Genomic DNA, 20,406 nt, shown 5'->3' with positions numbered 1-20,406 from the left:
AAACGTAAAAATAATGTACCGTGAAACAAATTTGAAAAAAAAAAACTTTTGTTTAGGTGAGTGAAAAATTAGAGAAAAAAATTGCAAGCAACTGATTGCATCAAATTAAAAAAAATAAGTTAATTTTGAAGTCATATATGTCAAATCACAGGTGCTAAATATTAAAGAAAAAATGCGCTCTATTTGTCCAGTACGGCATTGTTGCTATGACATTAAGAGAAAAATAAAGCTGGATAATTAAAATGCCGTAGCTTTGTAGCATTTTTCTTTCATCGAACAGTGCGACCACAGCGCCACGACAGTCTACCCAAGCGCTGCCCTGGCGTCTGTTTTTGCCAAAATGGCTGCGGCCTGTTGTGGGTCGGACTCTTGGAATTTGGACATCAAAATCAAGTCCATCGAAAAGACCATCGCCCCCCTGGTGCAACAGGTGAGACTCGCCGGGGCAATTTTGTTTGACAGGGTTTCCTTTTCGCTGTTTGACGCCTCGTTAGATACGGGGCAAGTGTGCAAACTCGCTCGTATCGCAGCTCGCGTGCCTGGACGAGCGCATTTTCGTCTGCTATCGATGCTTGGACGCAGACGATCCATCGCCGGTACATCGGGCGCGCTCGCTGTTTGCTCGGATAGCAATGATTCGCGCGATTCGCTGTGAATTCAAATGACTGGTTTGTTCGGCGTAAATGTATCGCTCGGGTAAACCATCAAAATAGAAGCTTTTCGCTATGCTTTCTAGGAGCGATTCCTGGAAACACCGGCTCCGGGGTCCAGCACTTGACCTTTCCGCCAAAGCGAGCGATTGCGGCGGGCACGTTGAAAGAGCTGAAATCGTCGCTTACTTGTCGGGTTTGTGAGCTGCGTGTTAAAAATTCGCCTGTTAGAGCGCTCAATTTCGTTTCCGCTAGCGTTAAATTCGGAGCTGACTGAAAACAGGTTACCGTATGGTGCTTTGCTCTTCACTTATGACTTTTCCGAAAGAAGGTACGTTTCGTTCTCTGTTGTTTAAGTGGACGATTATCACTGCCTCTACGAGAGGCGCGATTATCAAAGTTATCTGTTTTTGCCCTGTCAAAAAAAAATGAAAAATTGTAAAACCCCATCTGTAAACCTTAAAAAATTTGAAAAAAAGGCTTGATTTCCTGCAGTGTTCTTGATTTTTTTTTTGTGCGTTTGGTAAGGAAATACAGTGATATATTTGCGTATATATTCAACTGCCCGCATTGATCAGCTATAAACCGGAGTTGTTGGTTCAAAATATGTAACATCACGCAATACATTCATGCAAACTTTCACAATGGTGCCATTTTGAACGGTTTGACAGCCGCGTTCGTGATAATTAAGTTTCAAGTTAAGCGAAACATTATTTGCTTGTCAGAATGGTTAATTGGGCGAGCTGGAAGCTCATGATTCTTGAAACACGAGCGCATACCTACACTGGTACGCAAAAAGTCGCTCCGCCGCGGTGGTCTAGTGGCTAAGGTACTCGGCTGCTGACCCGCAGGTCGCGGTTCCGAATCCCGACTGCGGCGGCTGCATTTCCGATGGAGGCGGAAATGTCGTAGGCCCGTGTGCTCAGATTTGGGTGCACGTTAAAGAACCCCAGGTAGTCAAAATTTCCGGAGCCCTCCACTACGGCGTCTCTCATAATCATATAGTGGTTTTGGGATGTTAAACTCCACAAATCAATCAATCATTCAACGCAAAAAGTCGAGGAGAATCGCTGTTACTGTGTGGTTATGGGCACGTATTTCAAGTACCATCCTTAGCTGTTTTAACAAAGGACGTCATCCAATAGAATAAGCGGTCGAATCCTCCCTAACGCGCTTCGTAGATGCGAAAACGTATCGCTTAATTTCCGCAGGTCGTGGGATCGAATCCCTGCTGAATTTTTGATGGGGGCGAAAATGCTGTAGCTCGTGTGCTCAGATTTGGGTGCACGTTAAGAAAACCCCGGGTGGTCGAAATCTCCGGAGCCCTCCATTACGGCGTCTCTCATTATCATATGGTGGTTTGGAGACGTTAAATTGCACATATCAATCAGTCATGTATGTATCGCTCAATTAATAGCGGCCATCTCACTCTCGCGTCGACTGTTCAATCGAAACTTGTTACTGACTGAGCATGGCATTATTTGTTAATCGATAAATTGTGTTGATTTACACTGTGTTTAGAAACAGTGTCTTTCCCCCCTCCATAATGTGGTTGTTTTTGCTCTGAAGTGCTTGAAGCGCACCTCGAAGATTATCCTTGAGAGTTAGGCGAGTTGATGGTTAATTGTTCGTGCAGCGCAAAGAACACAGCACGTAGACGTGCAAAAGATAACGCCGTGTCCCATCCACTCGTCAGCGTGCAGCGTTCTTTGCAATTGATGGTAATTGATATGTGGGGTTTAACGTCCCAAAACCACCATATGATTATGAGAGACGCCGTACTGGAGGGCTCCAGAAATTTCGACCACCTGAGGTTCTTTAACGTGCACCCAAATCTGAGCACACGGGCCTACAACATTTCCGCCTCCATCGGAAATGCAGCTGCCGCAGCCGGGATTCGATCCCGCGACCTGCGGGTCAGCATCCGAGTCTTAGCCACTAGACCACCGCGGCGGGGCGCTCTTCGCAATGCACCCAAACAAGAACTTTTGGAAGCGCTATGCTTTTTTAATACAACCTCGTCTTTGTCAGGTCCTTCACTGTCATTCTGCTGCTCTTTATAACGCACTTCTTTCGCGGGGTGCTCCATTTTCCGTGATTTGATTGACTTGTTGACGGATTCGCACGGGCTTTAAATTAGATGAAATTTTAGGGTGTATACGGTAGTGGAGGGCTTCAAATTAATCTCGACAAACCTAAGTGCTCGAGCTTTATTTTCTTTTCTTTTTTTCATTTCCTCCCGCATTAAAATGTTACCGGCTTTGCCGGCAATCGCAGCCGTGACCCCGTGCTCTACAGCTGCACCAGCGGGCCATAGTAATTGAGATACAGCTAGCGGTGGTTAACAAATAGCAATCCTTGCAATACAATACTTAAACAGTTGAAAAGCAGATGCTTCATTGAAGGACTATCGTGACGAGGGGCTGGCAAACTTGACAAGTGACGCCGACCGTTCGAAACTTGTGCAAATTTTTTGGGTAGGGTGCGGTGTCCAATACCTCATGCACGTTCGTGCGTATGTTTTCATGTATGCGCCTCTAATACACATACAAATTTTCTTTCTTGGGGGGGGGGGGGGTCGAACTACCTCCTGAGTAGGCCATTAATTTTTATTTGCCACTTTCAAAGAAACTCCGCGTGACATGGCTTCCGTCTTTGTTGGCTTAACCTTTTCCCAACGATCGATTTTTTTTTGTCGAAAACGCTAAAAATTACAGATTTGTTTTTTATTTGCCTATTTTACTCTACGGGTCTTAGGACATCTCAAGGAAGCGCTGAAAAAGTGTCTTGACAGATTCAAACTCATCGGTATTGCATCTTTTAGATAAAAAAACAAAATGTCACGGTGTTCACATCAACGTCACTAGAATAAACTTTTTGTTCGCAGGCGGGAAAAAAGCGCGGGAAACGAAGTTCGCTGATTAACAGAGAGAAGGGTGAGCCAGCAGTTGATGGGATATAAGCTTATGAAATTGATCGTGACAGGGAATTGCACGTGCGCTTCCTTTGTGACGCTGTCAAAAAGAGAGAGATCGATCATTTCACCGCAGATATGCAACAGGATGCAAAATGATGGGTGTTTTATTCTTAGTTTTATTTCTGTTGGTATTCGGCTAAGCCAGTGTTGTCACTGGCTGATTCAGCGTGTATATGTTTCATTCCTTCAAGACAAAATATCAGTCGTAGATCAGCCCTGCGTGTATAGTTTCTTCGCTTTGTCACCTTCTGTGCGCGCTGTAACCTTTCTGAGAACTAGTTCGAGCGATAAATTACCTTTTCTTTCAATTCATTTTGACTATAATCCCGTTTTATCTCTTATGGAATAAAATGTTAGCCAATAAAGAACAGAAAAATAACAGGTAGATAACCTTTCGGAAGGAAGCGGCGCGAAAGACGAAAGACAGAGAAGGGCACATGCAACAGCAATGACTTACAACAAAAGATAATATGTCAGACCACGCATTTTATGCATGCTCATTGCTGTTGTATGTGTCCTTCTTTGCCTGGTCTTTCGTCCTTCGCGCCATTTCCTCCCATTATGTATATGCCGTGCCAACAGGCCCAAGCAACCTCTTTATCAAGATACCCTTTAGCAAGATACTGTCAAAGCGTGGAAGTGAGGCAGGCCTACAGAAAAGCCTCGGAGCATCCAAACCCGAAACCTTGGATAACGTTGCTGGAAGGCCGTGGCCACCGATGCTCAGCATTGAGAATGAAGTGTACGTAAGTTACTGCATTGGTTATGAAATTTAGTTAAAGTTCTTTCAAAGTAATTTTCTTAGTGTTCGAAAGTAATGTGTCGCGCAGGATGGGATAAACGGCAGCAGAGCCTGCCGCCTTACGTACTGAGCTATTATTTATGTTGTGGGAACTCAATCTCAAAATGGGTCGTTTTTTTTTTTTTCGACTGCATGCAAAGCATCCCAACAGAGCCTGCAATCAAAAGTAATGTAATATCGCTACTTTCGCCTGCTGTAATTTGTAACGTAAAGTAAATTGTAAATATTATACAAAATTGGCTAATAACGTAATTTGGTTACCTTTAAGGACCGATTTTGCCATCTTCGGTACAACACAATTCACTTCACACTCACGAGTTGATCAGGCTCTTGAAGGACAACATTCGAGAAATTTCCGAGATGTGAAATTTCGATTTGCACATATTCGTCCCGAGGGATTCATAATCAAGGGCTTCCGCAGAACTTATTGCAGAGGGGTACAAAAGGGGGGGGGGAGGTGGTATAGGACAACTTTTCTTTCTCTCTTTCCCTCTTTCTTTCTTTCTTTCTTTCTTTCTTTCTTTTTTTACTACTTTGACATAAAAAATGACATGCTATAGTTAGAGCGTATAGCTAAAAGTTCAAATAACAGCGCGAAAAAAAAAACAGCTCTATACATTCTTGGTTTCTTCCATGAAACTTTCAGTTGCAAGTCCGCGTTTGTGTCACATGACCATCAAATCAGCCAATAGCGTTTAACGTGGGTATATAGGTTGGTATGCGGGACGTGTGTGTGTGCGCTAATCAGACTGTGTATAGTCTATTGCTACGGCGTAGCAAAACGTTATGCCATTCATTTTCTTCGCGCCCAAGTCAGATGAAGGAAGGGCACGAGCTTAAAGAGGAAAAGAAGCAGGAGAAGCTTCTGAGATTGCGGATGAGAAGACGATCGGCATGCTGTCGCGTGGCAAGTCTAATGAATATTCAAGGCTGATTAGCGGCCGATGTTTTTGGCCACCGCGGCGCTCGTTAGAAGCTCATTTAGGGCGCATCCGAGTCTCCCAAGAAGCACGCGTCTTCGCAGACAACGCCCTGTGAAATAAGATAAAATGGCAACGTGCTTATCTGAGGGGTGCACGGATGCATCTCGTTACTGTACAGATGCGATAAAAAAGAAACTCGAGCGCAGTTTTTGTATTCACTTTGCCGGTGGACGTTTCTGACGATTAGAATATGCAAAATAATTCATGAGGTTTTCTTGAAAATTGTGAACTATTATGTGGTACCAGCTGGCCTTACACACACACACACACACACGCACACGCACACACACACACACACACACACACACACACACACACACACACACACACACACACACACACATGTATGTGTGAGCATCATTACTCGTTCCATCTTTTCATCTGTACATACTCATCATCACCACTCCAGTTTAGGTTGTGGGGCACATACTCGAGACAATAAAGAAGAGTCTTGAGGGTATTGGACGCCATCCTAACATATATATATATATATATATATATATATATATATATATATATATATATATATATATATATATATATATATATATATATATATATATATATATATATATATATATATATATATATATATATATACACGGTGAACTGCGGATCACCAAAAACTTTTCGTCACATAAGGAGCTTCCTTGCGGAGAAATCCCCGTGTACTGCACGATGTGCAGTGTACGTTAAAGAACACAGATGGCCGAAATTTTCGGAGCTCTTCACTATACGGTGTCTGACATAATCAAATCGCGATTTCAGTGCAACCGAACAGAAAGGTGGTGGCGTGCTGATTGCCATTGATAGTTCACTGAAATCTGTTAGACGAGAAGACCCGGAATTATTCGTAGAATCGACCTGGTGAGAAATCAGCCTTCGTCCTCGAGCTGAGCATTCTGACACCTTGGCTGCCAACGCGTACTCTCTCTTGATGGTGTATACTCGCTTGGCCGAGTTGGTTGCTAATCATTGTTACCTTATTGCGCACTGCTTAAAAGACAAACACTGGAGATGAAAGACTAGACGGACACAAGAGCACGTATACCTTGATGATTGTATGGCGTCTGCTCTATTACCATTCTGTACATCCAACATGGCGGTCTTTGAGATGATCGCCCCCGAGAGAGGTGGTACCGGAAAGGACACTTTTGGCGAAGAGTGCAATTCATCGCACTTCGGTGGCCCTTTGATTTTTTTTTTTTTTTTGAGAAAGTAGGGGAATAAATGCCGGGTAGCACACTAAGTAGATAAATATGCGTAAACTGTGCTCTTCACATTGCTGGATGTGAGTATAACCGCGCGCAACGCCTGGTGTCATGTCGGAAAAGTATCACAATGGGAGCCTCAGTACAAATTTCCCAGTAATGTCAGAAACATTTTCGGAGACGCGCTTTATTTTAGTTTTTCTTGCATTGCATTCCGCGCGAAGCTTGTTCAGCTCCCCTAAATGCACGAAGTAGAATAAGTATACGAAAGAAAAAAAGTTTTTTTTTTTTAATATTGAAGCACAAGCACCTAGCGAGACATGTCGTATTACCGGCAATACGATTTTAGGCCGATTTCTTGATTAAAAGAACAACAACAGAATATCAAGAGAATGATTCCGACTAGCAGCGAACGAAACCCGATACGCAATTTTCACGTTTAAGAGGGGACGTTCCCGTTACTATTTTATGTTTCGGTGTTTGAGAAGTACAAAAGATAGCATGGTGCGTGGTAAAAACGACGAAAAGAAAGATAGCGCCATCAGCAAGTAAGACCGAACACAAATCGCAGCACACGTGAAGGCCATGGAGGCACTTCGCAAACGCTTCGGATGTGTAATCATGCGACGAACGCTTTGAAACCGGTCCTTTCATTCCATTCTAGAGGCGGCACGCATTCCTAATTTAGTTCTGGTATACCGTTTGCCCAGCGACCGTGTCGAGCAGACGAGCTAAGCGCGGAAACTGCAAGCCTGGAAGTTGCTGTACTCGTGCACAAAATGGCTGCTGCCTACATTCACGGGCCTTGGTTATTCGCCTGCTAAATTTAACCCTCTTAACCACTCATGGCTTTTCGTGGAGGCGCTGATTTGAACGGGAGGCTTACTTTTCTTCACGGTGACTGTGAGCATCGAGGTTCGCAGTGAAATCGGATGGCCTTTTCTTTTTATTTCTCCTTTCTCTTTAACTTGAGAAGCTCAAATGGTTACGTTAGCATCGAGGCCGTTCACAGCGTTGCGGAACGACCACAAACGTGGGAAAACAAGCTGCGACATACTGTTTGAAGCAGGTCCAAAACTTAAATAATCTCAACTGAGCTTCCGGCCCCCACCGTTCAGCGGCAACTATTAAACGTAAAACATGTGGGTGCTGCCGTCTTCGGCTGTTAAACCGATGTTGTCTTGTTTTTGTGTATTGCAAGGTGAATTTATAGGGCCACGAAACCTCGTATGCACCAGCCTAACGCTCTTCATGCGTGCGTGTCCAGCATAACACTTATTTAGTTGTTGAAAATGAAAAAGAAAAAAACACACACAATGGTTAGTAGCCCAGTATGGCGGCACGCAACGCGGTCATACAGACACTCGAGGTAGTACTTCGTGCAAAATATATGCGCCCGCGTCTCCGGAGCATTCGTGACCGAGCACTGCGCCCGCTGCTTGTTGATCTTGGCTTCTGGCCGTTCTCGTTTCACTTGTTTGTGCTTCGGCGGAAATGTGCTTCGCAAGAGTTTTCTTTAGAAGAGTCATTCGCGCTAACGACGGCCGTCCGTGCTTTGATCTCGTGGTTCACGTTGTGCTATACGTGTTAGCGCCGCCATGTACAGCGGCTCCACAGGCAATAACTTTTCGCGAGACATCGAGGTCGTAAAGGCGCGCATGAGAACTTTAAACGAAATGGCGCTTCACCGATGTTTCCTCTTCGTATTGTGTGTGTGTGTGTGTGTGTGTGTGTGTGTGTGTGTGTGTGTGTGTGTGTGTGTGTGTGTGTGTGTGTGTGTGTGTGTGTGTGTGGTGAGAGAGATATGTACGAGTTATGCGAGTGTACATACCTATATATTATTAGCGTGGGTGTGTCAATGCCCGCAGAACTTCTCTGGAATGTTGGGAATTACGACTATACTTTCTGGAATCCGTAATACCGCAACTGTGCGACAGTTTTGCGTGTGGCGCGTAAAACAGCAGAAGTTATTAGAATGTTCTTGTGGTGACCTTAACGCATGTCACATTCGCGCGAAATAAATGTGCCTTTGGCGCCACGATGTTGTGCCATAATTAAAAAGAAAGGTCAAGGTGTTACTCTTTCTTGTGCCACAGCTTCGTTAACGAAAACTAATGACAAGATGACCACAGACAGACTTTTTTTGTGGTTACTCGAGAACTCACGTGCCCCTGCCCCTCCGATCCGTTTTCTCTCCCTCACCACCTCTTTGTGTACGCTTGCGCGTTTGTGTGTCTGCGTATAGTGCTCGGCGTTGTGGCATCACGGTCGTGGGATATCGTTGATGGCTCGTGGTAATTTACTGGTGTGGCCGGCAAGTGGGATGCCGAAGCACTTTTATCTGCAGCGCTACGGTGAATAAAGCCAGCGTACATTCTGCTTAAACCTCCCGTATTAAAGTTACGCACGAGTAAGCACACGGTAATACAGAGATAACATTGCGTTACTTATTGTAGTTATAAAGTGGTGCTAAATATCGCGGAAAACAAGTACGCACAAAAACGTTCAAGCCAGTTCCATGCCTGCGAAATTACAGTGCTGGTGGTAGTGGTTAGAAGAAGAAGGAAACGCCTAATTTCTGCAGCCCGGTAGGGAGCATGGCGCAGCGCCTAAAATCACAGTAAACAGCGGACAGTGGAGCTAAGCAGGCGCCACCACCTGCCGGATGCAGATCAAGTTTTCTTCGTATTTCTTCATCTTCTTTCTCTCTTTATATCTTTCTGCATCTTCATCTTTCTTTCTCGCACCTTTATCTCTTTCTGAACTGCCCTCTCTTGTCCTTTCCCCCTGCTAATGTTGTAGTCCCTTGCGTCACTCCTCACCTTCCCCTTCATTTCCGACTCCTTTGCTGCTTACCGACAGGCGCATACCGACAGTTTTTTCTTGCTAAGGCACCGGCCTTACTTGGCGCTTAACCAACGCCACTGTTAAAAACGCATGGAAGGCAAGATGGTTGTATTTTATTACCAATGATTCGTATTTAAATTCGTTATAAGAGGTACTTCTAGCTTATAGGAATACTATACCAAGGAAAATACCGAAAAAAAAATCACCTACTGCTCGGCCAGTTCCCGGTATTAAGTAAGAGCCATGAGATGAGGAAGGGGGGGGGGGTGGAGAAGAACAAGACCACAGTGAAAGCGAATTCCCCCTCCGTCTTTTCCCCCTAAATCCCACTGCTGCGCGATTAATGACTGATCACGCGTGGTGGGTTGATCCAATCAACCAACAAACCAACCAATTCGATCAGCTTTTAGCATCTGTCCACGCGCGCGGAGCGTGGAATTTACGCGGCTTGGAGGTGAACGAACAAACGCCGTTCAGTTCAGGAGAAGCCGGCCAGTGACACAGCTGTGTTTTGCGACAGCTTCGGGGGCGGGCCGGATTTGTGTCTCAGAGGGTGATGCTATGTTTAGCACGATTGCTCCGTAGTGCCCGAACACGCGGAATATGTTGTAGTCCCGCTCGCGGAGAGCCGCGGAAGCATGCCTCCGTAGACGCGAGCGGTGTGTATAGGTCGTTCCTCTCGACTACGCCGCTCGTGTCGTCGTCAGCTCTGTCGACCCTTGAGGCCACAGAGCAATAAAAATTGGGAGAGAGCACACGCCAGAAAGTATGAGCCTCTACACGTGGTCGTCCCGTCCGTCTGAGAGCACGCGCAGCCCGGGCAAAGTTACGGTAGCGTAGTTACATTCTCGGCCAGTACGATATATCTCGCAGATGCCGCGCCCTGGACTGACACGGCAAGGGAAGCAGCGAAATGTAATTGACTCGCAGAGAGTTTCGTCTGCCAAAGGTACAGGCGTGACAGAACTCTCTCTTCTATACTGTTCAGTCTGTTTAACCACACGCTTAATTCGTCCTTTTTTTTTTTACATTTCTTGACGCCACCTTAACAATACCGCCAGATACTGCAAGTTTTATGTACAGTATAGGGCTTGGCATTCTCAGTGATGGGTAAACGTGTCGTTTTTAGGGGCGAAGCTCCTTATAGCGGCACCCGTTTGACCCTCGTAGTTGTAGTAGTAGTGTGTAACCAGTCTTACATTTTGACCTCCAAGGTGGTGCCGGTGGGAGATTTGTTCTGTGCGTTGTTGAACAATAAAAAGTTCGCAGCGTGCGCGTTAACTAAAAGCCGAATTCTCCTGTCTCTCATTCCCACTTAGCCTCCATTGGCATGTACATTGAGCACTATCTGACAAGAAAGGGTTGCTACGTTATACTCGCTGGGCATAACCTCCTAGGTTTTAGAAAGGTTTAGCGAGCGTTCGGCCGCAGTGCCATGAATACAGTGAACTAGTATATACCATGAACTCGAGGTGGTTAAAGGTGGGAAGTAGACCCGAAGCGCAAGCCGTAAGAAAGTACGCGTGTGCCTCCTCTCGTTCAGTCCTTGGAATGTCCGCTGGATGGCGGTGCTTCTATATGAGGAATATATGATGAAAATATGCGAAATGGTGGTACTTGTAGTGTTGAATAGATGGACGAACGGACACACTGACAGATGCATGGACGGACGCACGGATGGCTGCACGGACGGATGGATGCATGGACGGATGCAGGAGTGGATGCATGGACGGACGCAAGAACGGACGCAAGAGCGGACGCACAGATGGACGTGCGGACGCACGAACAGACGCACGCACGGACGGGCGGATGGATGCACGGGTGGCCACACAGACGCGCGCATGGACGGACGGAAGCAAGAACGAATGGACGGATGGATGCTTCGCCCCACTCTCCATCATTCACTCCGTGGATATGCTGTCATTTTTTTTTTTTTTTGCTTTTGACGAAACGCACGGAGCACGTTAACTCATCAGACTTCGCCAGCGTCAGTGAAGAGCAGAGGAAAAAAAAAATGTTTGAACAAAACACTTGCTTTAATGCAGCCAAGGGGTGGCTCACATAGGCATTGTGCCTCTTGTGTTTCTCCGCCGCCTTGAGTTCCAAAGGCATGTGGTTATTCATTCCTAGTTTGCGCAGCAGCGCCGCTGCAGGCAACAGAAACATAGCCCGTGTGTCACATGTCTTTCTGACATTTCTTTTATTTTTTTAATTTCATTTTACTCGAAGCTCTCTTTCGCCCATACACTTCTTGTACTGTGTACGGGGGTGGATATATAACGAGTGAAATTCTGTTTAAAGTACGTTTGTGTGAGAAGGCGGCTTCACGCTTACAGTTCTTGCAGACACACACACACACACACACACACACACACACACACACACACACACACACACGCACACGCACACGCACGCACGCACACACGCACACACAAAGAGAACCAGCAAACAGTCCGGGCACTCAACGTGTATATTTAAACGTGTTCCGAGAGTTGCACGATGTACAGAGAAAAAAAAAGTTGGTCGTGTAAATGCCCACATACGAGCGTGCACGCACATTGTGCGGCGTTAGATCGGGTGATTTCTCGCAGACGAAATGTCTTGAATTTGGGAAAGGATGCAAGTTTGGGCATGCTAATATTCATTCCATTGAGCTTCTTAGCGCACGAAACATGAATCGGCAATAACATGTGGACAGAATCTGCGCCTTTTTGTTACCAGGGCGCATTTCGTGCGCGGAGAACGTAAACACTGAAATCGAGGTTTACTTATAAACGCAACCTCTCGGTGGAGAGATCAGTCCTCTCCCGGCAAGACTTCCGCAACAGCGTTTGCAATAAATAATGGAGACGGCCAGCGCTGTCGCAAGAGTTTGTGAAGACGGGCCCAAGGCAAAGAGCGTTCGCTGTATAATGTACGCAGCGAGTAAATTCAGCCCGCGGGTATATAGTGAACTGCGTGCGGGGTCCATTCGTCTGGCAATCCTTTATAACTTCGTTTATTCTCTCCGTACTTGCTTCCCCACGGATGCAGGCGCCACGATGTCAGTTGCTGGAGGGGTCGGCGCGCACGCTTGCCTGCAGTTTCCCGGGGCTGTTTTCCCCGCGCATTTGCCCCGCTTCCCAGCCGGCCGAATCGACTTCCTTTCCGTTCATCGGGACCCTTCCTCGGTTCCTTCGCGACGGCCTTGCGTGCGGAGTGGTTCGCTCGGCCGCCTGCGGTCATCTCTGACGACGACGCTCTTCTGCTTTTATTCATTCACCACCTCCGCGCATTTGTCCTAAACAGTGTCTCGCACACGCGCCGAATGGCTCGCTAAATATTAACACGACGCGCAGGCCGGCCGACAGCGCGCCCGGTCTCCAAGAAGGCGCGCGCACAAAGCCGCTCTTATTAGAAGGCTCACTCGACGGACGCCTTCTAATAAATGAATGCAAGCGACGGAAGTGCTTCGTGGCGCAGCGTGCGGGGAGTTAATTGAATCTTCGGGACGTGTGTACAGAAGAGCCTGCGCGTCGTCCTACTTCAACGCGCTCACCGTCACAGGTCCTGAACGTGGTCCGTGCTGCATAATGCACCGCGAAAGAAGATCGCCTCCCGAAAGGGAGTCTCGCTCGCCCAGCTGTTTTGTACTGTCCCGACCGTTTTTTTTTTTTCAGCGAGTCGCATACTGTGCCCGGCTGGCGACGTTTTTGATCTGTACGTTTACTGTTTCGTGGTGCTGGCGGTTCGTCTTTACATGCACAATAACCTGGCCATATTGCGCGGTATTCGCTCGACGGGACGAACGAAATGAAGGCGATTTCGAGCTGGCGGTCTGCTCGCCTGAGAATCGAAAGAAGCACGCACACTTCGTGAATGGAGAAAGGAGTGATTTCTATACCGCGGGGAGATCTATAGAGGGACCGACTCCCGTTTCGTTTTTGTAGGTGACCTGTCTCTCAAGTTCGCTTACATTTATTTACATCTCTACTTTTTTGCTTTTGTTCCCTTTTCTGCTGTTGGTCTTTTGGCTCGTGTTATAGTGCCTTTCTGGTCGCTTGAATGTGGTGTCTGCGGATTCGGTTTATTCCCTCGTTTTTTTTTTTTTCATTTTTAACCTAAGAACCTTGCATCAAAGAGTAGATGACTCAATCTTACTAGTGAATTTTTTAGCACCTTCAATGACACTTATTTCAGTCACGACAAGAACTTGTTAATGGTGAGTGAGTGAGTAAGTGAGGGGGAAGGAAAGGAGGGAAGGAGAAAGGCTGGAGGGAGGAAAAGAGGGAGGGAGTTAGTGAGACTTTATTCAGTCTACAATAGACGCGAGTAACCTCAACCTGAAGGCCTTCAGCGGGCCCTCAGGAATCCTAATACTTATTCACAGAATTCGTTTTGTTGAGATGAAGACTCTTAAACATATTTATTATTTTGTGCATATGAGTATTAGTTGCGTGCTACGAGCGCGTGTTGTGTACGAACTGAAGTGGCGTTTTGTGGAATCTTTTGTAAATTTATTATGTGCGCAATAGTCATGTCTTGGCGTCACTTATCGGTGATTAATCGATCTAAGGAGTGGGACATTTATGTGCGCCGATACCCTATTTCACAGAGTCTCTCTTAACGGACCTTCTATTCTCCCTCGTCATAACACTTTTACTGCTTGAATGTTGCCTAAGTATGCTGTATATACGAACGAAACAAGTAGATCTCGAATGACGCCTAGAATCGGCACAGCAAGGGTTACTGCGTACTAACAAAGTTAAATCATCTGAAACTTTCTATAGCTTACGCGCACGCACAAACTCGACGCTGCTCATTCGAAAACTGGCTGCGTTCTTGCTTATAATTTGCATAAGGAACCGCGGTGGTATTTGTATACGAAAGATGGGAAAGTTAGAAACGTGTTGTCGGTTTACAAGCGAATTCGCCAAGTGCTGTGCAGAACACGTGTATAGCGCACTGCAGTTTTTCGGAGCACTGACATCGCAAAAAAGCTCAGGTTTTCTTCGTTCGCGAAGCACCTACTTAGGCGTGTTCATGTAGGGTTTCTCCGTCAGGGCGACCAAGTGCACGAACTTTCATCGTGGTAGTCCTGTATATACATTTGCTACATGTTTGTAAACAGGGCTAGGCGCTGTCGGTTCAGTGAGGCGCTTGTAGCGACGTTTTGGTGCGTGTAGGCTCCACCCAGCCCAAAGCTCGCCACTACCCTCTATACGATGTCGTGGCAACTGGATCAAGCAGGCTCAAAGCAGGCTCTGCCTGTGATCACGTGATCATAGAGGGCAGTGGTGAGGTTCGGGCTGGGTGGAGCCTATACGCACCAAAACGTCGCTACAAGCGCCTCATTGAGCCGACAGCGCCTAGCCCTGTTTACAAACATGTAACAGATCTGTATACAGCCTTGCCGCGGCGCTGGCACAGTATAGTTGCGCTGCTGAAACGTATGAGTTCGATGCCGGCTGCGGCTGTCGCATTTCGTTTTGTAGAGGCCTGGTTTACATTTAGGCGCAAGTTGAAGGAGCCCCATGGGCTCAAAATTCTCGGAACCGTTCACTATGACGTGCATCATATCGCTGTTCTGGGTCATGAAGCCGCAGATGTTGTTGGACATCTGCGGCTTCAATAACAACATTATGCGGAATATTATTATTATTATTATTATTATTATTATTATTATTATTATTATTATTATTATTATTATTATTATTATTATTATTATTATTATTATTCCAGTAGTACCATTCAGGCAGAACCTGGACGCCAAGAAAGAAAATTGAGATGAAACTAATAAGCGATGGAATGGAAAACATCAGGCGCAACGTTAAACGATAGGGAGGGTTTCATTTCGAGGGCATAAAAGGGTAGCCGCGATAATAGTGTACAATAAGCTGCGAAAAAATTCAGATGGGAACGTTCTTTATAGTACTTAGTGTAGATAACCTGTGCTCATGGCCTATCATATTTACAGAACGACTGCAAAAGGTCGTTGGGTTGTTGAATGACGAAAATCGCAAGCATAAGATGTAGTTGGGTGGTATACAAGACGAACGCAGTCGAAAAAAAAATTATATATTAGGAGAGCAGTGTAAAAAAAAAAAGGAACAGATGATGATGACGCCGCTGTCGATTGTGCATCAGGAGCGGATGCGGCTCGTTGCTTCTCTGTGACTGTATAGGTTACAGCGGCGCGGAGTTTGTGCAGCGACTGCCGGATTCCGGTCGTTTAGGGGTGTCTATTTTCGTTTGCGTAATCTGTCGTTACGATCGAGGCGCCGCGAGACAGCAGCAGAGACTCCGCCCAGCTCTCGGCGGTGCCGCTGACGACGACACTCGCGGACGACGCGCGACCATCGATCAAAGTCCACGCTTTTTTTTTTTTCACATTCCTTGCGTATCACTTTCCCCACAGCGTGTTTGCGCGGGATACCGTGTGATTCTGCGAATAAGTTATTTTTAACTTTTTTGTTTTTGCTTTAGTATAACGTGTAAAACGAGGTATCGCGCAGCACTCAGTTCAAGATGCACTCTTATAAATTATCCCTCCGGCGCTCAGTCACGTGACAGTGATTTGGTGCGCAATAATGAGCGAAGAGACGGAAATAGAAGTTTGGAGTGATCGGCAAGTACCGCTCGCTTACGTATACCGTGGTGTTTCTTGAGACATCGACGCCGGTTTCAATACCTAAAGAAATGTTCTTATATGGATCGTTACTTGCCCCGCCGCGGTGGTCTAGTGGCTAAGCTACTCGGCTGCTGACCCGCAGGTCGCGGAATCGAATCCCGGCTGCGGCGGCTGCATTTCCGATGGAGGCGGAGATGTTGTAGGCCCGTGTGCTGCCCCGCCGCGGTGGTCTAGTGGCTAAGGTACTCGACTGCTCACCCGCAGGTCGCGGGTTCAACTCCCGGCTGCGGCGGCTGCATTTCCGATGGAGGCGGAAATGTCGTAGGCCCGTGTGCTCAGATTTGGGTGCACGTTAAAGAACCCCAGGTGGTCGAAATTTCTGGAGCCCTCCACTACGGTGACTCTCATAATCATATGGTGGTTTTGAGACGTTAAACGCCACATATCAATCAGTTAGATCGTAACTTCAAGTCTTGACGCTGCAATTCATCGATGTATACGCATAGTGGACCAGTTGTGTTCGACCAGTAACATAGCCTACATTTTTTTTTTTGGTGGGGAGGGGGGAGTGAGAGGACGGGGTAATTATACTTTATGTGCGCGCGTGTGTGCACGTGTGTATATACTCGTGCGAAATTGAAAAACTCGCGGTGATATAGTTGGAACCCATCTTTTCTACGCCCCTGTGTTCGACGATAAATAAAGAGCTTTATGACTAAAACGCACGACGTCACGGTAAAGTTATAGCGCTCGGTTCGATTATTGAACGTGCTTTGGTCAGTGGCGTTGCCGAGAGGTGGCACACCGCCCCCCCCCCCCCCCCATATCCCGCTCCCCCGAAACAAATTTCTGTCTACGCCGCTGGCTTTGGGCGTGTACGTAACCAGCCTATACGTATATACTACGCAAGCATGACTGTGGGATAGAAGTGCGCATGCACAATACTTAACGTATCGACAGAGTCCTTGTATCTTGCAGAGTCCTCAACGTATCTACGCCCGAAAGACAATCCGGTGCACGCAAACGTAACGATACGTAGCGTTAGCAACGTGAAGCTTTCGCGAGATCTCGAATAAAAGAGCAGCCAGATTGCAAGATGACATAAAATGTAGAACCGTTGATCCAATGACTTGTTTTTTCTTGGGTGCCAGTGGCCGTTTCCACGGCCGCTATCACACGATGACGTTAAGAAGCACGCAAAAGTGTTTTCATTTCCCATATGGTATACGTCCAGGTGAACGAAACGTATAGCCTGGTACGGTCTATGCGGCGTTCTAAATGTGTTGTTGAGTGCTTCGCTTGCAGCGTACGCAAGGTGTCGCGCTGCGTACGTAGGACTGTCGCGTACGTCCAACTGGAAGTGCTTATATAGGTCATGCGGCGTTGCTGAGTTGAGGTTCTGGAGTGGATCGAGGCATGCAGCAGCGGCGTTTTTTAAATGGAGGTGACGTTCAAAAACTCTCGTAAACATAAGTTTAGGGACATGGTTAGCAAATGAAGGTGGTAAAAAAGTTTGCGCTATTTCCCATCTTGCTCTGTCGTTGTCTGCGTGATTTTTCACATTACCGATCTGAGTTATGTACTGCTAACTAGACTGTCAGTCTGTTCTTGTAAAAAAAAAAAATGAATCTGAGGTCTCCCGTTAAAGCGTGCTTCTTAACCCCACGTTATTTTGGCACCTGAAACATCAAAATTTAATTACTTTGTGGGTGGTTGTTATAGCCATCTGCATCATCTATATAGATTATAATCAGCTAATCATATACGTTTTTCTATGCTTCCTCATCTTCGCCGCGAGTCCAGCACGGTGGACCAGCGTTTACGGGGTGGTTTTGGGACGTTAAGCCCCACATATCAACCAATCAATCAATCAATCAATCAATCAATCAATCAATCAATCAATCAATCAATCAGCGGTTACTGTTCTCGACGTCTGACGAGCAGGCCGCGGGTTCGATTTTGGGCACGGTGGTCGCATTTTGGTGGAAGCGAAACGGTAGATGTCCGTGTGTACTGTGCATGCGATGTCATTGCTGGTTCAAAAACTCCAGATAGTCGAAATTTCCAGAGCCACATCGGCGTCCATCATATCGGAGTTTCGGGACGTAAAACCCCAGATATTATTATTATCATAATCACCATCTTCGCCGCCTGTCGTCATCATCACGGTGCACTGTGTCTCTTCGCTGCCGAGTCCTCGGGCCAAACAAACCTCTGCCCACCTAAAACGTCATGACTTTTGAAATGCGCATTACTGTCTACAATCACCCGATATAAGCTAGGTGGCTTATTGTTCTGTTCGCTTATATACCTGCTCTGGCCGCGGGATTGAATCCAGACTGCAGCGGCTGAATTTTCGATGGAGGCGAAAATACAGTATAGGCCCGTGTGCTGACATTTCGGTGCACGTTAAAGAACCCCAGGTGGTCGAAAAGTACGGCGTCTCGTAATCATATGATGGTTTTGAGACGTTAAACCCCTCATATTGTGATCATGTATACTTGCTCGATTTCGTTATTTCCGGCTTCTATGCAAACTGCGATAGTATCACTTTGCGCTCGTTAAGACTATATCCCGTGTCAATAGCCGCGCAAACTGGCGCACCGCTCTTGAGCTTAGCGCTGTGGCGACCGCCGGTTGCAGCGTAAGTGGCGCAATAGCCGAAAAAAGGATCGCGCGCTCGTTAAACGCCACTGCGCGGAGGAAGTGCCGTATACACTGCGCCGCAGCTACTTCACGGCGCCTGCTTGCTTCTTTCTTTCCGGAAGGGCCGGAAGCACCACCGGAACGAGGCACGGGAAGTGACGCGAGGACGGGAAGATCTGGAGTTGGTCACCGAGCGCTGTTGCCTTGGAGATGCACCTCAACGACTGCCGTTGCGATGAAGCAGCGCTTCGTTCTCTATTTGTTCTCGTCTCGTCTTGCCGCCACTTGAACGGCGGCGTGCCTTTCAGTGCGTCGGTGGTGTAGAGCGTCGACGGCGGCTGGAAGAGCGCCAGGTCTGTCGGTGCGCGATACGCGACGAATGAGCGCCCCTCCCCTGCAGTGCGCGAGTGTTGAGCCCTTTGACAATAAACATTCATCAGTGCGTTGACGTCTCGGCTATTGATTCGACGATGCGCGGCTGAGCTGGCAGCGCTCCTGGGTCGTTGGCGCTGCCTCTATACCGGGCCGGATGAACGGCCGCAATGGCAGCCAGCGTTTGTTCGGCGACTGTTTTAAGCTGCAGCACAAGGATGGAGGGTGTTACATTTGTTTCCAGACGAGTAAAATGGGCGCTTAAAGCTGAAACGTTTATTCCTTCCTTCTCCTCACAAGTGGAACTTTGCTGTTGTACTTGGCTGATATTTAACAAAAAAAAAAAAACGTGCACAATATGCTTATATGTAAGACCAACAAGTGGTATTCCCTGAATTTCACATATTTCGATCGTTTTGAACTAATGTCGGCCTGTTTTCAATTTTTTCTGAAATACATGCTGTGGTCGCAGCGCCTAAGACTGCCGCTCACTATATACTTGACCTTTTTTTTTTCTTTAATGACGCTTATATTACTTTATATATGGGTCTGTTTCAGAAGCATCGGAAGCTCAATTTGAGGTGACGGTGCCAGTTATCTCGATTACAGCGTTCGTGCGTTTCTTGTGTGTCAACGTCACTGTCGCCATAATCGAGAACGTAACTAACTGTTTGTGCCGTATATGGTTTCATGAAATGGTATGGTGTGGACATTTTGTGCTATACGTCTCACGTAATTAACGTTTCATGTTTTACTGGCAATTTACAGGCCGAAGGACGGAGAGTGTTACATTTGTTTCCAGACGATTAAAATGGGCTCCTAAAGCTGAAACGTTTTTCCACTCTTCCAATAGTGCTACAGATATGTATTATTCTTTTGTTTTGTTTTTGTATCCTTTGATAATGTTTCTTAAGGATAACAGAAAGCGCCATCATATCACCGCGCCCTAAATACAGCTGAGTGATAGATTTTGCATAATATAGAAACTGACTCAACCAAAGAGGAGGATTGTTAAATTTCACTTGAAATAAGGGGCTAGCAAGTAGTTCCATGTGTCGGAATTAGTCACATAACAGTTATATGACAGTGCGAAGACTCGGGAAGTTTCAATTGGTTCAGCATACTAGCGTTAGCTTAAAGTGCTCTCGTCGATTTTTGTTTTAGGGGCGAAGCTCCTCATAGCGGCACCCGTTCGTCCCTCGTAGCCGTTGTATTATGTAACAAGTATAACATTTTGATCTCCAAGGTGGTTCCGGTGAGGGATTTCTTCTGTGCGTTGTTGAACAATAAAAAATAGTGATTTATGTA

General features: G+C 46.6%; 1 protein-coding gene across 2 annotated transcripts in view; it reads left to right on the top strand.

The window, feature by feature from the left end:
- The first annotated feature begins 343 nt into the window (after positions 1–343).
- The window catches only part of alpha-Catr (alpha-catenin related), a 129,071-nt gene continuing 109,008 nt past the window's right edge, over positions 344–20,406 (top strand). For both annotated transcript variants that reach the window (XM_037434947.2, XM_075893108.1), the window contains exon 1: positions 344–430. The gene's annotated coding sequence lies outside the window, so the exon portion shown is untranslated. The remainder of the gene's footprint in view (positions 431–20,406) is intronic.

Source organism: Rhipicephalus microplus, chromosome 1, assembly GCF_043290135.1.
Source record: "Rhipicephalus microplus isolate Deutch F79 chromosome 1, USDA_Rmic, whole genome shotgun sequence".
Classification (NCBI taxonomy): Eukaryota; Metazoa; Arthropoda; class Arachnida; order Ixodida; family Ixodidae; genus Rhipicephalus; species Rhipicephalus microplus.
Note: the sequence above shows the minus strand (reverse complement) of the source record. Positions and strands in the feature narration are given on the sequence as shown.